The sequence below is a fragment of the Gopherus evgoodei genome, chromosome 3 (genome assembly GCF_007399415.2).
Source record: "Gopherus evgoodei ecotype Sinaloan lineage chromosome 3, rGopEvg1_v1.p, whole genome shotgun sequence".
Classification (NCBI taxonomy): Eukaryota; Metazoa; Chordata; order Testudines; family Testudinidae; genus Gopherus; species Gopherus evgoodei.
Genome location: NC_044324.1, coordinates 52,498,147 through 52,515,437, shown reverse-complemented (window position 1 = coordinate 52,515,437; position 17,291 = coordinate 52,498,147). Strand labels below are relative to the sequence as shown.

At 38.9% G+C, this 17,291-nt stretch overlaps 1 protein-coding gene across 2 annotated transcripts in view; it reads left to right on the top strand.

The window, feature by feature from the left end:
• CSMD1 (CUB and Sushi multiple domains 1) overlaps positions 1 to 17,291 on the top strand; it is a 2,060,432-nt gene that overhangs the window by 720,403 nt on the left and 1,322,738 nt on the right. The window lies entirely within an intron of this gene.

The following is a 17,291-nucleotide window of genomic DNA, read 5'->3' as shown; positions in this document are numbered from 1 at the left end:
GAACAACAAAGTAACCCTACTATAATTTTGTGACAAAAGCTATAGGTTTTATTCACCTATAATGATCAATGAAATACTTCAGGTACTAGCTCTACTGCAAAATGACATGTTTCAGCACTATGGTCAGTTCATGGAAGTCATTTTCTGTATTTACCCTCATTAGTCTCAAGACAAATCACAGTTTAGTAGGTTAGAGGAGAGAGAGAGAGAGAGAATAAAAGTTCATGCTAACATCTGTATAGTTATTTTTCCCCTTATTTTCTCCTGCTACTAATTTTCCACATTGGGAATTACTGCAGCACAAGGCTAGGACAACTTCCCTACACACTAGCCTCTGATCAGCAAGGTTCACGGACCCATTCATCCAAGTACTCCAAACATTGTTTTCCCCTTAAAATGACCTTTATCCAGAAGGTCTAATTTGTCATGCTCTAATATATTCTTGATCCATTTCTAAAAGTTTTTCAAAGACCATATTTAGGTGTTTTTTAATACTTGATTGATCACACTACATAATAAATACATGAGCTATGATGCAAATAAGTGAACATTCTGTGTGTGATTTGAGTCAGATTGTGGTGAGGAAAAAAATGAGGGTAGTGTAAAGGAATACATTTATTACAGTTTTTTAGTGAATCAGAGTTGCAGAGCTCCTGATAAATGTGTGTTCATATGTATGTGTCTGACCTGAGCTTCACACATGCATATGCTCAGTCTTAGCCCTCCAACATGTTGGGATTTCCAAGTCTCACAAAAAGGAAGAGAGAGGGCAGAGGTGTCCTCTTTAAACATCCTGTTGTAGCCCAAAACACAGGGTACAGACCATAGTTGTGATACCTTAACTGGCTATATGGGCACTGGATTCCAAGTTGGCCTTCCTATTGGTTTATCCCAGTAAAAGCCATCTATGGGCCAGAACAAATTTTTCACCAATGGGAAAACAGTGTCATAAAGAATTTCCTAGATTGTGTCAGGTATAATGTGTCTTTCATGGCCTTTCATGTTCCAGTGGCAAATAATATTATTGAGGAACTGAGCATCCTCAGCTGAAGTGGATTATCATCTGCTCTGAAATCAGGCCACTTATTTAGATACCCAATATGAATTCAGTGTTGCCAATCTCACAATTTTATTGTAAGTCTCTTAATATATGGCATTTTTTGTAAAGCCCTGGCTCCTTGAGCCAAGTGATTACATTAGAATCTCAGTTTTCATATTTTTTTTAAAGTTGCTAGCCTTCATGGTTGCATTAAAAAGCTTGAAAATGTGACTCTGGTGTAACCTGACAGCTTAGAGATGAGACTGTAAACAAAAAGAGACCATATATTTTTTTAAAAAACCTCATATTTTTAAGCAAATCTTGTGGTTTGGTGGAGAGCTCCATTTATAATTTTTGAATACTTGGAGTTGGCCATACTGATTTGGTTACTTAACTTTAAGCCGCACATTTCAAAAATTTGCCCTAAGCTACTGGCAAGTTGGAAGTTTCAGAATTAACCTATTTTTCAGGTAGAGTGGAACATATTTTCAGAAGAAAGTCCTGATGTATGAAAAATGCGTATTTTGATATCCTGTTAACTCAATATGCTATACATATATTTTTCTTTAGATTTCCAAACAAAGAAATCATTAAGAGCATATGAAAAAAGTATGGTGCTAAAAATGGTATATTTACTCATCCCCATTACTACAAACTTGATTGACCATAATCTTGATGTGCATTTTACTCAGTGGCAACACTCATCCTCATTAAAGACTGTCAGAATTATATTAGGTAACATGAAGTAAAACTGTAAACAGTTGAGAATGAGAGTCTGCAGTATTTTTCAGTGCAACATTTGCCAGGTGTGTAAGAGTACTTAATAAAAATTTATGACAAATAGATATGGCACTAGACAGCTCAGACATTAGAAGACTGACAAGTACTTTAAATCATGTTTGATGGTCAAAGATTGTTGTGGTTTAAAGTAAGAAAACTGAAAACTGCACACATAGTCCTGTTCATGAAATCCCTCTGCTGCTGCCAGTTCATATTAATTTGACAGTTTGTTTATGTGCAAGTTGAGCAGTAGATTTTAAACATGATTGATAATGAAAAAAGATCTTATTTATCAAGACATATGACAACACTAGGCGATATTTCAGGTAATTGTATATACTTTTAAGCCTAACATTATAAACTTGAGAAAAGCTTATTTAATTTGGCTTTAGATTAACTGTACTTGACACTTATATAGTATCTGTAATGGGTTACCAGAGTTTGCCTGAAACATCCAGCTTTTTACAAAGGCTAATCTTTCTGGAAAATGGTTAAGTGGCAACTCACTAATGCAGTGGGGTCATTCCATTGCTCTACATATCCAGTAGTAAAAATTCTTTCAAGCACTAGCTTGGTCACACTGAACACATGCAGAATTTTCTACTCCAGATTTTTTTTTCTTTCTAAATTAAGAAATTTAATATATTTCTTTTTATATAGATAAATGTATGTCACAAAATATGCAGGATTTACTGGTGGTAAAGTTAACACTGCTATAGGCAAGTTGTTCATTTAAACTGGTGTAAGTCTTAGAGTAGTTTTAAATCAAAGGAGTTAATGCAAATGTATATGGGTGTAACAGAGCAAAATTTAGCTCCACTTTTAATAAAAAACAAATCTAATTCAACTATACAACCATTAAAATGGATTATTTTTAATTTAAGGGGGAAGGGAAATACCCTCATCTAAGCAGGGGTGCAGTAGTGTTGTCAACTTCAAGAGATCAAAAATCATGAGTCAGATCCCCCAAAATCACAAGATTGGCCTCCAAATCATTACATTTTAAAAAAGGTGTTTTAGGTCAGTCTCATATTTGCATTCCCCCTGCCCATCCCTAGTGTGTGCACATGTGACAATTAGCGTTGTCCACTCTCCCGCGTGCTAAATAAGGTGATTTGGGCCCCTGCTGCAGCAGCTCTTACCCACCACATCTGCCTATCTTCTGCCCAGCAATTAACCCTGTCCCTCAATCTCCCATCAGGTTTCCTCTCCCCCACAACCTCCTCAATTCACCCCCCCAGTAACTTGGATCTGGCGATACAATGGACTTGGGGATTTTGACTTTTGCCTGTGAGGGAGGAGGAGCGAATAGGCTGTTGTGGTCCCTTGTATCCACTTCATATAAAGCCATCACAGACATACAACACACAGCCCAGCCTTCTGCTGTTGCTGCTCTGCGCTCTGTACCCTATAATGGGGGGATAGCTTGAACTGAGTTTCCAGGATGCTTTGGGTTTGATTGACAGATTTTTACACCAGGAAGGAATTTTTCCTTTGAGGCAAAATTCACAAGGCATCCAGTGGGTTTTTTCACCTTCCTCACAGCATGCTGAAGGTGCAGTTTTATGTTAATAAGGCATATGGGCAAGATTTAAAAATTGTAAGTTTGTATGTGATCTTTGTAATTTCCTCAGAACTTGAAGCCAGTGTCCAGTGCAGGAGAGAGGTTCAAATGGGTCAGCTCCTAAATGTGAACATGATTAGGCGATCTGGAAGAGGGGTATTGGACTCTTAGCCTGTAGAAAGAAAGGAAGAACTTTAGTCTTTGCAGACTGAGATAATCATCTTTTAACCTCATTCCTCTTTGTGTGTGGAGGGGGAGAGGATTCAGGCTAGGGCAGGGGTCGGCAACCTTTCAGAAGTGGTGTGCTGAGTCTTCATTTATTGATTCTAATTTAACGTTTCACATGCCAGTAATACATTTTAACATTTTTAGAAGGTCTCTTTCTATAAGTCTATAATATAGAACTAAACTATTGTTGTATGTAAAGTAAATAAGGTTTTTAAAATGTTTAAGAAGCTTCATTTAAAATTAAATTAAAATGCAGAGCCCCCTCCCGTGCCCCGGACCGGTGGCCAGGACCTGGGTAGTGTGAGTGCCACTGAAAATCAGCTTGTGTGCTGTCTTTGGCACCCATGCCATAGGTTGCCTAACCCTGGACTAGGGCTTATTCTCAAGGAATCAAGCCTGAAGATTAGTTGTTTTGTATATGGCAATTTAACATCACACATGAACCAAAGAAATGCCTGATATTTTGCGAAGGGTTTATTCCACTCCCCATTAAGGTGCAATCTTCCACTTTAAAATCCAGTTCTGTCCATTTTTTAATTCTCCTGCATGTCATGCTCAATTGACTATTCAGCTATTAAATAGTCCCAATTAGACTTTGAAGTTCACACCTCAGTGAGATGAATAGAGTGGAGGAAGAGTGAATTTCCACCTATATAGTTTTTGTTTAATTGGGAGACTGCTTTCTGTGATGTTGGCAGCAGCAGTGTGAAGGCTGTATATTTCCAGCAGAAACAACTTTGATTTTGCAGAACATTGCAGAATGCAGCCAGAACTGCAAAATCTGTAATATTTTCACACCTACATTTTTTGCTGTTTCCAGTAGGAAGGCAAGTTTGCTCCACCACCACCACCCTGTTTCTTTTGTGGAGGATTTTGCTGTGTGTGTTTCACTGAGTCTTTTAATATCTTCCTCATTCAAACTGTCTCAGAAGCATCCTGAGAGCAGAGACAGGGATTAGTAGCTCTCTCACCCCCACTATGTGATTTACAGAGAGGAGAGTTTCAGGGTCAGCTCATCAGCATTGCTTATTACTCCAAAACTACAGCCAAGCTGTGATATTGTCACTTCTCTGGAATAGTTCCTGGGGAGTACTGGTTGTTGACAAAGGGCAGTGTATCAGGCAATGTTCAAGTGTTTGCCTAGGCCATTGTTTCTCAAATGAGGCCACTGCGGATTTTTTTTTCCTTTTTTTTTTTTTGCAGTCATGACAGCCTCCAAAGCATTCATCTGATGAAGTGGGTATTCACTCGCTCCAATATGTCTGTTAGTCTATAAGGTGCCATAGGACTCTTTGCTGCTTTTCCAAAGCGTGGGTAGAGATTGGAGGGGGGGGGCAAAGCAGCGGCCCCTCCTGCAATGCTCAGCTGTTGCACCTAACTAGCCATTACCAAGGGCAGTGAGGTGCACTGCCTCAGTGTTTGTGCTGACTCCATCTGCAGGGATCAGCACCCTGCACCACACAACCCCCTCGGGGGCTCCAGGCAGTGCCTCTGGAGATATGTGGGACAGCATGTGCAGCACTGGACGTGATTCTTGTCAGTGGAGGTGGTTGCAACATTCATTCACTGGAGTAATCCCCCGGGCAGCTCTCTTGCTTCCCCCTTCCCCCCGCCAGTCAGAGTCCGGTCAGTCTGGGTTCCACAGGTGGCCAGTGAGTTCCCGATCCACCTTCCCCAGGGTGGCCTCATGCTGAAGTGCCACAGGAGGCAGGGACAGGGAGATAGGTTTGTCATTCTGAGACCACCAAAGAAATTGTAGTGAGAGACCTTGGTCTAGGCTCCCCACATTCACATTTGGGTGGAGAGTAGGGCATTCCCCAACTTGCACTTGGTCATATTGTCACCAGACTTTCCCAAGCCAGCGCTCACTCAATTTACTGTACACCAGTGTTCTCGTTTGCGTTCTGTGCTTGGAGTGCAGGTTGTCCAAGGTCATCAGCATTTCCCACCATTTTGTTACTCTGTAGCCTCCACATTGGTATTTTGGGGGTAAGGGATTTTCAGCTGCAAAGCTCTTTCTGGGCTTCGGCCTCTTGGCTGGTAGATTGTATCCATGTAGTGGGTCACCTTGACATGAGCCTGATTCTTCTCTCACCTTTTTACTCATGGCATCTTGGTGGTGTAATTCCTGTGAGTCAGTATAGTGATGACATGTCTTTCAAGTAGGGTGACCAGACATCCCGTTTTTAAAGGGACAGTGCTATTTTTTGGGACTTTTTCTTATATAGGCACCTACTACCCCTCATCCCCTGTCCCGTTTTTCCACAGTTGCTATCTGGTAACCCTACTTTCATGGGTCAGCTAAATAATTGTAGGTGCTCACTGAGCATACTCAGAAATATATTTATAATCACCCAACTTCTTGATTTTGAAACACTCTCCTCAACCTCACAGAAGCACTTCTCCTTAAGGATCAAAGTTTAAAAAAGTCTCAAGTTTAAAATAAAGCCATTTTTGCTGTGCCAAAGTTTAAAAACTGTAAGGGAACTAGAGGAGGAAGGAGCAAATTTTCACCATTAAAATCTTTAAAAATGATACATATTAATGCAGTGTTCACAGTATTCTCTACACTGCTCAGTAAATACCATGATAATTTTATCTTTGCAAGAAGGTTTTCAAGATTTTACTGAATCAGTAAAGTGCTTAAACACATACTTAAGTCTCATCTATTTCAAAGGGATTTAAACACATGGTTAAAGTTGAGTATATGCCTAAGTTCTTTGCTAAATCAGGGCCATATTGTATATATTCTGCTAAACTTTTAAATTATTACTGTATTGTATACCACACTGAAATACGTCTCATAACAAGTAATTTCTTACAGTACCTGGGCCCTTCTCTTTGTGTTTAAAATTAAATGAGTCCACCTTAAAACTCATAATTTTTAACTTTGTTGAAGTCTAGCCAACACTGCAGTTTAGTAACTAATATCACCTAGCAACGTGGCCCTTCTGTTATGAATCATGTTGTTTCAAGTCAGTAATTTCTTGTAGTTTCTTGCAATTTATCATTTAGAAATATATAAAAAATAGACTTTGAAAACTGCAATAATTTCTTGAGGGAAAAAATTCCTTCCACTTGCCTCCTAATTTAATCGGCAAGATTAGAGCAAAAAAAATGACTTTACTAAACTTTATGCTATGAAAGATTTCAGATTCCTTTTTTAGTCTCTAAAAACACTCACATTTTATGGCACTTAAAATGTGACACATGCCATCACTAATGTCTTCAAAATACAGTACGACTTAATTTTTATATTATCGGTAAAAGGATTTTCAGTGTTTGTTTCTTTGCTTGACTCCTATTTTACTCAAATGAACACATTTCCAAGTACTGCAACTTTCATTTTTATTATTTTCTTACAGAAGTTATTACAATAATAATAATGGGTTTATCATTTGCATTAATATAAATTTCTTTCACAAGTTATAACAGGGTTTAAAAGAGAACTGGATGGAGGTTAAGTCCATTAATGGCTATTAGCCGGGATGGGTAAGGAATGGTGTCCCTAGCCTCTGTTTGTCAGAGGGTGGAGATGGATGGCAGGAGAGAGATCACTTGATCACTTCCCGTTAGGCTCACTCCCTCTGGGGCACCTGGCCTTGGCCACTGTCGGCAAACAGTATACTGGGCTGGATGGACCTTTGGTCTAATCCAGTATGGCCATTCTTATGTGGTTGATAGTTTAAATGTCATAGAAAGTTTACATAAGGCTTGAAAGAGAAACTGTCATATGCCCTATACACCAAATCTTGCTATTCTTATAATAGCAATCATTATTTTTGTGTGCAGTTCCTTTAAGGGATGACTTGGATGAGTAAAGATTACTCACATGAGTAGTAAGGGTTACAGAATCAGGTCATATACATATTAGCTTGCTGTTTGGCTGTCTTATACAGTACAAACACTTTGAAACTTTAAGAATTGCAAACAGCTCTTCAAATAGCATTTTTAGGGATAAAAATGTAAATCTGCACATGACTCTAAAACATCTTTGAATTACATTTACCAGTAAGTGCAGAATAATGTTTTTAAAAATGTTCCTAATACTGCATTGTCTGTGAATCAAGTTTTCTAAATCTTCTTAGAAGTTGTTAAGCATGTCATATGAAAGGAATTCTGTGTTCCTATTTCCTTAACAAATGACATGTAAAGAATTTGAACGTTCTTTTGATGCCATATGGTTTTTTTTTAACCTCAATTTTTATGGGCTGTTACCTTCAAGGTAATTTTTTAAAATACTTATGACAGATTCTCAAAATGAGATTTGATCCTGTATGTTGATGTAAGCAATTTTTGACAGATAATTATGATACCTTGTACAACTATTTAGACACTAATATAAAGAAATGAATGTGTCTATATTTCATCTTGGAGAAAGTGGAGTACAATCAAAACTTAGAGGTATTCAATGAAAATCTTAGCTATTTACAGTATATCCAGTATCTCTGTACGAATAAAATCTAGATAGGTTATCATTCTTATTTATACAACTAGGCGTCAGAAACAGTGTGTTATGATGCAACTTGAAAGTATAATTAATTAATAGTAATTGTAAAACCATGTGAAGCTTCTGCTGGGAGGGTCTTACACTGTAATATTTCATTTGTTACTTCTTTATTTATAAAGATTCTACTGTAACTGTTTCTAATGTTATATTGCTTTTAAATTTGGCAACCTTTGCTTAAACTGGGGCTCAGGATGTAACAATAGTTAAGATTTGGGCCAAGATGTAACAATAATTAAAATTTGGGCCAAAGAGAATATTTGTTAGGCCAGACGTAGAGGAAGTACTTGTATGTATAATATGTATCCCATCTGCTTGATGTATTTGATAATTGAATCCACTTCACACCTGGTGTGAAGAAAATATACAGAATAATCTTTAAAATAAGTCAGAACCTCAGTCTTTTTTTTTTTTTTTTAAAGGGGGAGCTAATATGGGAAGAAGCACAGACAGTACATTGTTTTGCCTGGCCTTACAAACAGTACTCACAACTCATACAAATATACACATAGTAACAAATGCCTTAGACATACACACATGTAATGAAACAACATGAATCTCTGAAGGGTTTTCATTTGCAAGAATTAATAAAAAGCAAAAACAGTGATACTAGTGTTCCTATTTATAACTTAGGCTATGTCTACACTAAAGGCCTCACAGTGGCACAGCTGTACAGAGGCAACTGTGTCTCTGTAAGATCTCTTGTGTAGCTGCTCTATGCAGACAGGAGAGGGGTCTCCTGTTGACATAATTAAACCACCTCAAGGAGTGGAGGTAGCTATTTCAGTGGGAGAAGCTTTCCTGCCAACATAGTGCTGTGCACACTACCTCTTATGCTAGTGAAACTTATGTCGCTCAGGAGGGCATTTTTTACACACCTCTGAGCAACATAAGCTTTGCTGGCATAAGTGGTAATGTAGACATGGCCTTAGAATCTGATAGTTTACTTTTGGCACACTACCAGTGTAATCTGCAGGTATTAATCTTCTAGATCAGCAGTTCCCAAATTTGTTCCACCACTTGTGCAGGGAAATCCCCTGGTGGGCTGGGCCGGTTTGTTTACCTGCTGCATCTGCAGGTTCTGCCGATCGCGGCTCTCAGTGGCCACAGTTTGCTGCTCCTGGCCAATCGGAGCTGCTGGAAGCAGCGCGGGCGGAGGGGTGTACTGGCCGCCGCTTCCAGCAGCTCTTATTGGCCTGGAACAGCAACGTGCGGCCACTGGGAGCTGCGATCGACCAAACCCGTGGACACAACAGGTAAACAAACCAGCTCAGCCCGCCAGGGGCTTTCCCTGCACAAGCGGCGGAACAAGATGGAATGGAGCTAACCTTATTGTACTGATCGTAGTTGTAGGTTGTGAAGAAAATAGATCTACTTTAAGCACAGAGATTCATTTATAATACATGGTATAGCATGTATCATGTGCTGTGGTATTGTATTTATTGGATTCCATTGAATTGAGCGTATGTGAATAAGATTACTATTACTGATTTATGATGATCAAACAGCAGCAAGCAGCAGTATACCATACAGTCTGTTTTTTATGATTAATGTGGACTCATTTATATTTTGCACATACATAGCAAAATGAATTTGAGCATTGTCCAATACTTGGAATTAGATAGTTAATTATGTAGTTGAGAATGTTCAGCATGTATGTGTGTGATATTCCATTTTTTGTATGAGATAAACAGCTTCCATTATTTTCTCAATCACTTTTTTCTAGCAGTGAATTGGTATTCCTTCATCACATATCATGCAGAGATCAGTTTGTAATTAATATTCAATTTTACCATGCTTCAGCAACTGAAAGCTTTAAAATTTATATTGATCATGTTAAGAAGTTGAGAACACATTGCACTCTTGATATTACATTTTTCCTGTATATATTAATAAATGCTGCTTTGCTAAGACAGCACTGTTGTCATTTCCCACCTTTAAGCTGGTAATACTATGAGGACATGGAAACCCAGCCCACGTGATTTTATTTTAAGACTAAAATAGCATAGATGAACTAAATTATTGAGAAGCAATGTGAATAGTAAGTAATCTATTCTAGCGAAACATTCTTAAATGAGGTGGATGGTGGAAAAGACTACATCTTGTTGCTCACATTTGCATCCATCTAAAAAGAATCTTTATACTTCTTGTTATAAGGTGTCTAGACCCTATTGAAAAGTTATAAGGAAAGGTATTAACCCTTCTCTCTGTGGTGGAAGGATGTGTGGGAAGGAATCAGGGGAAAAGGAACTTAAGTTACTTTTAATTCTTCCAGTGCTTGTCTTCCCACCACCACCCTCCGGCCCAAGGAAGAAGCAGGGATTCTCTCCACAAAAGTCTTGGAGATTTGCTGGTGACGGAGGGACATATTTGCAGAGATCATGTTTCTCCACACTAGCTCCTATGCCCCTTGTGGCTTTTATCAGCTCCACTGTACAGTTACTACAAGGTCTTCCTCCAACTGTGGTGATCTTTTTTAATATGGTGAGTTAATATAGTTTCATGCAGAACCCCAGCAGGCTGTGGGAGAGGAGGGAAGGGATATAGACACAATATGCATGACCTCTAGCTCTATCCCTAGCCAGTACCTTCCTCTCACATTCTCGCATGCATGGATTCCCCACAGATATTCTCCAGATTCAGAGAATGGGAGAATATTTTATGAAATCAGGTTATCAACATTGTATTTTGCTATTGCCATGAATCTATGAGGCATGATTTGTCCCTCCATAGGGCTGTACTTAAGATGATTCTGAAAATACAGACAACAAAGTGTGTTGTTACCTAGTCATTAATTAAGCAGTATTATTTATAAACATCACAATCTGACAATATCTTCTCTGTGCTTCACACTGGATACCAGTTGATTTCTGGGTGAAGTTTAAGGTGGCTGTTCTGACTAGGGGTGCTGGAGGTGCTGCTACACCCCCCTGGCTTGAAGTGGTTTCATTTATTTACATGGTTTACAGTTTGGTTCAGCCCTCCCACTATAAAAATGGTTGCAGCACCCCTGGTTTTGACTTATAAAGCCATAAATGATTGGCTCTTAGTTATGAAAGATCATGTGATTGCACTATAGATGCAATCACATCTCCTGTTTTTAAAGGAGTGGAGGCTGGCATTAGGACATTCTGAGAAAGCTTTTTGAAATCAGAACAGCAAATATCCAGACTAAAAGTTGCATTAAAGAATTCCAACTCAGGTGATTAAAATATGTACCTTTTATTACTTACTTAAAAGTGATCTGCAGAGCTGAAATAATGGCCTCAAACTTCCTTGTCTTTCTTCCTGGTGATACTTGACAGTACTTGTTTTCTTTTTTTTATTGTGTTTAAAGGGAAGTGGTTCTGGTTTTTATTTTTTGTTTTTCATTTGTTTGTTTTTGCTTTGTCTTACTTTGTTGTAAGTACTTTGTTCCAATTTTTTTAAGTTGGAAATTCAGGTCCATCTAGTTTGGAGAGCTCTATAATGAGTTTGGAGAGCTCTGTAAAGAAATGAGTGTCTCAAGAATGTGAAAGCTGAGCAATTACGAAGAGAAGATATTTTTTAGTAAGACAGTATAAATGTTTGTATTTGTCTTTGTTATTACTTATGTTCAATTGCTAATTAGCAGTTGGAAGAAAGACTGCTAATGATTCAACAATATCATCCGTTTAACTGAGGTATAGCTAACAACACCTATCTTTTGAGGCATCCAGAAGGTCCTCCAGCAATCCAGAGAAGACCAGTTTTGACACTCTTGATTATTCTATAATACTACTACTACTACTAATAAAAATAAGAAAAGTAAGGAAAAATGTAGGCACTACACATCACGAAGAAGCACAAAGGGACCCTGTATCTCTTTTAAGAGGGCAGTATTCAGTCCCCAGCCTCTGTGTGTACTTAAGCAAAAGTTTGCATGCACATCGATATGACCACACACTGCAGGTGCAGGTGTCTCAAGGAACATTTCAAAAAAGCTAACACCTATACATGTGCAAGCATGAGCATGTCCTAATGCATTCTATGGATAAATATTGTGAATATTTTAATACCTGATCTTAAAAAGAGTTTGAAGTTTTAGTCTAGGAAATTGTCTCTGAGACTTGAGATAAGATATAAGCTGCTGAAATGTCCATCTCTAACAATTCAAAATAAATTATCCAGATTTCTATGAAACGTAAATGTTGGAGGTTTAAAATTAGGGTGGTATAGTTTTAAATAATGAATGAAGCATTGCCTAAGTTTGATCAGCAAGCCACTTGATAAAAGCTACATATTTTTTTTCTCGTTTGAAATTATCTGTGAGAACCTAACAAAAACTTAAATCTACATAAAAACTATCACATAGTTCAACAGCATTTATTAAGGCCTGTTAATGATCTTTGGAATCAGGCTCAACATTAGTTTGTTCCAATATGAATTGAAATAATTTGTTTGTACACCAGGATTTGTCTGTTATCATAAATTTTCTTTAGAGACTATTTTCACCTCAAATGATTGCACTCAATGTCCATTAACATTAGTGAAAGTTATGTATATGCAGCAACAAGAAAAGAGATCATTTTGTTTTTGTGAAACAAACTATTACTAGAGGAATATGAAGATTATTTTTTCTATGCTGTTATAATCAGAGTTGCTAAATAATCAGCAAAAGACCAGGGAGAATCCCTGAATCTTTTATTCTAGGAAAGCTCCCTTCACAATTTTCTTCTTGTGACGCAGAGAGTTGTAAAGTGGATTATTTTCCTGTCTTTCTCTCTTATGTCTCTAGAACCTATGATATGGTCATATTTTTTTCTGGGCCTCACACCCATTCTTCTCCTTTATTGTTCATTTCTCATTTCAGGGATTTCCTACAGGATTTTGATAGAAGCATATTACTAGTACATTCAATTTTTCAGACAATATTTAAAAAAATTAAAAATAAACGAAAGAACCCACCTACAGGCAGCAAGTATGAAATTATGCTTTTAGGAGCTTAGAAATCGCAAAGTGAGGAATTTAGATAGTGTACATTACATTTGTTTCCTATTTTGCAGGCAGCCAAGGTAGAATCATCAGTCATAGGAAGGTCAATAACACAACATTCATTATTTGGAGAAGTAAGGCAGGGCCATCTGTCAACTTCACCCTTTAATAATATTTTCAAAAATGGATACACTGTGAAAAAAAGTAAACTTTCTTATTTAGATCATTTGAAACAGCATAACATTAATTATGTATTCATCCTGAATGGAATGTTGAATGTTACTCGGGTTGCCAGCTATGAAGTACAAAAAAACCCAGGACATCCAGAATGATCTTGAGCCCACAAAATTGGGTAGCTGGCAGTGTATACTGAGTACCTTTACAGAATTCCCAAGACAGCTACCTCAAAAAAGAGATGATTCTGAGAAAAGCTGGACAGGTAGTGAAAGTTATTGTGGCAGGACACTTCTCTCACATCTAATCTTACACCTGATCTTCAAACCAGGTAAAGCTTGGCAGAACAACACCTCTTTTATATAGGACCCACTATGGTAGGCATGCTAGGAGTACATTCGACTCCAGGCAAAATGGCCAAGCACTCACAAAAGAGAACTCACCTGAGAGGAGGAAAACCCCTATTCAAATCCCTTCCTTAATCAAGCAGAAGTGGGAATTGAACTGGGGTCTTCTGTATCCCAGGCAAGCTCCCTATCATTGGGCTAAAAGTCATAAGGCAGGCTGCCTCATCTTCCTCTGCTCCTTTTACCCACCAGATATTTTGTGTGCTATTCGACATCCACTACAACCATTTGTGCAAGAAATGGCTTAGTCCTAAACTGCCAGACTCCAGGAGAGGGTTCCTGGCTGTGGATCCTAAATTGAGATTGGTGCCTCCCTCCAGCCTGGACTTACTCCTAACTTCCTGAGAGGGGCAGAGCTTAACATATACCCATCCCCTCAATATCTGCTATTGGTCAGCTGAGGCAACTCCCTGCCTAGCTCCCACACCTAGCGTGGTATGTGGTTTTGCATTCTGTGTGTGTGTGTGTATCACATTTGGAGCACCTTAGAAGGACCTGCACCTTGGAAGGGAGCATGGACCTTAGAAGGGAGCATGGACACCTAATCCAGGTTTGTGGATTCCAGTGATTTTCTGGATACCTAAAAGTTAGACATTGCAATGTCTAAGTCCCATTTTGGATCTGAGCTTTTAGGCATTTAAGTCTTATTAAAGGTCATTGGGTTTTAGGCTCCTAAAAGCCTAAGTGCCAAAGTCACTTTTCAAAATGGGGTATAGGCTCCCTAGGCACTTTTGAAAATTTAACTTTGGGTCTTTCCCAGCCTCCTTTCAGACCTATGACCTTCCAAAGATAGAGAGAGAAAAAAACAATGAATCTGCTGCTCAGCAGTTTCATGCCCTAGTCCTTCTGGCACACAGACACTCCATGTTTAAGGAATCCAGGATAAAATATGTTAGAATTTGTTGGTTTTTCTTTCTAATCCAGATAGTGACTATTTTCTGTGTGTGTGTGTGACATTAGCTAGAAATAACTCCTCTTATAGTCAGTATAATGTCTAGCAGTATTTTTTTGTGATAGCCGTTTCCTATTTTGGAAGGGAACTTACAGAGAAAACTCAGTGCTTTGCATCCTAGCTGCCTGGTCAGGAATCCAGTGGATGTTTCAGCTGGCACCTGGGAGCCGACACCAGGTCAGATTTCTTCCATTCTGGAGGCTGGTCCCTGCTTGCTGAGTCTGCCCTCACTGCACTAGATCCCACAGCAATTCAAAAACTACATTTGTGGGGAGGAAGAGTTAATCAGACACCCCCTGAGATATTCTGCTTCTTTCTCAGTGAGTCCCACACTCAAAACTAAAACTAGTTCTGAGTGTGGCCACCCTCTCTCACTGAAGGTCTGAGCAACCCTGGCTCAGTTTGGCCTAGCAAACTGCTTGTCCATATTATGCAATGCAGAAGCCTCCCTACTGGCTTCTGCAGGAGTTTCTAGTTCATTCTATCCCTGCCGCTGACACCAAAGATAATGGGAAATGGTGCTTGAGAACTCTGGTAGCCATTTTGGTTGTAATCGAAAGAGGAGGATCACATAAAGGCTCAGTCCAGAGTACCAGGAGTTGGCAAACTGCAAGTGGGGGTTGCTTTGAGGACACTGTATTCATTCAGTTGGTCAGCCTCTGAGTGTGGAATGAGCTACATCCCTGGTGTAACACCTCTGACTTAGGAGTTATATCATTGATGAATTTGGCACATTATTTATTAACTATATTTTAATGCTCCTTTTCCCATATTTCTATAATGCATTGTCTAGTCTGTTTGAGTGTTTATGGTTTTTTTTCTTGTTGAATCTTTCTGAGGCACTGAAAGAAAATAAATACTACTCTTTATTACAGCTGTAAAAGGCATGTGACAGCACGGAGGTAGGTGAGGTCATACATTAGAATAGTGGTGGGCAACCTGTGGCCCTCGGGCCGCATGCGGTCCATCAGGGTTATCTGATTGCAGGACACGAGACGTTGTGCTGATGCTGGCCATCCACAAGCACAGCCTGCCACAGCTCCCAGTGGCTGCTGTTCGCCCTTACTGGGCAATGGGAGCTGCCGGGAGCGGCAGCCAGCATGGTCACAGGTTGCCCACCACTGCATTAGAATAACAGAAAAACTGAGAAGCTCTTCAACTTTAGTAATATTGGCCACTAAATCTTGATCACAGTGCAGGGAAGCTATTTCACCAAGCTCTTCACAGTCTGCTTGTCAGGGATTTTACAGAAGATAGGTTAGGATGACTTGACTTTTAATAGGAAAGTGGAAATGGTGAAATATCCGATATTGTTGTGCTACATGAAAGGATAGGAGAGCTAGAAAATGCGATTAAAAAGAAAAAGCACAGAGGGTGGTCTAAGAAAGAACATAGATAAGACAGAGGTCACGATAAGCCATCAAGCCAAGTGGAAACAATTATAATTGAAGAACTCTCAGTAGAGTAACATATATAAAACACACAACATATGTTAAAAGAACATTATTAAGGTTGCAAAATCAAACAATCAAAAGTTAGGAAATGCCAGAATTAAGGTTGCCTGTGCTAAAATCTAAGTTATTTCTGAGCATGTACCAACTGCAGTTTTTTCAGAGATTTACAACTTGTCCAAATTTGGGTAGATTTTCACATGGATGGCAAAAGGCACATCCTTTACACAAGGGCCACTCTGCCAAATTTCAACTCCCAAAGCAAGGGAGTACTAGAGCTTTTAAAATTAAAAGATTCCCTGGAAATTTTTTAACAAGGGCAAAACAATGTAATTGTCCTTATCCTTGTTCCTGGAAGTGGCTGAACTATTTTGCCTGAAAATTTCCAGAACAGTTTGGTTTGAGGCAGACACCTGTCATGAAAAAAATCAGCCCAAACAACTAAAGTTTGGTAATGTTATAAGCAAATGCAAACTGCATCTTATAATGGGAATTGCTGGGCAACCTTGTTAGTACATGGTGCTATTAGCCTCATCTAAAAATATGTGGGACAATTGATTACAATGAGCTGTAGAATTTAAAAGATAAAAGAGACTTGCAGGAGAAAATCTGTGCCAAATAGAATGTTTCTAAGCTTTCCAAATATACTCTGTGGTTACCTTCTGATCTACCTAAAAAGGAAAGTACTTAACCAATGTATACTCCTACCCAACTATGAACAAAGAAGACATGGGATCAGATTCATTACTGTGTCTGTGTGGGCCACTAGTTCACATGGCCGATTCATACCCTGCAGAAGGCAACTTTAAAATCCAGTCTGTGCTCCATGGAAGCGTGCTGGTGCAGACACTGAATCAACACATCTCTTGCTCTATGCCAAACCTGCTTTGTGAGTGAAAGTGGGAATGGTCTGTCAACTTGCTCTGGTTTTCCGTCTGTGCAGAGCACCCTTGCTGCAAGTGAATGTATTTTTACTACTGCAGTTCCTCACACAGGCGAGAATCTGGTCCACAGATGCTAATTCAAGGCCCAATTATGCAAAATGATGAATACATGTTGGGTGGTGCTTAGCATCCTTTTCTCTGAGGATACTAAATGCCTTGCCTTCAAAGAAGCACCTAACAGAATCAAGTCTGAAATAGTGGAACTGGAAGTTACAGGAAGAAGTAGTTATGGGATATTCAATGTTACAAATAATAAGAAACCACCAAAATTGTTACTTTCAATAGCAGTTGA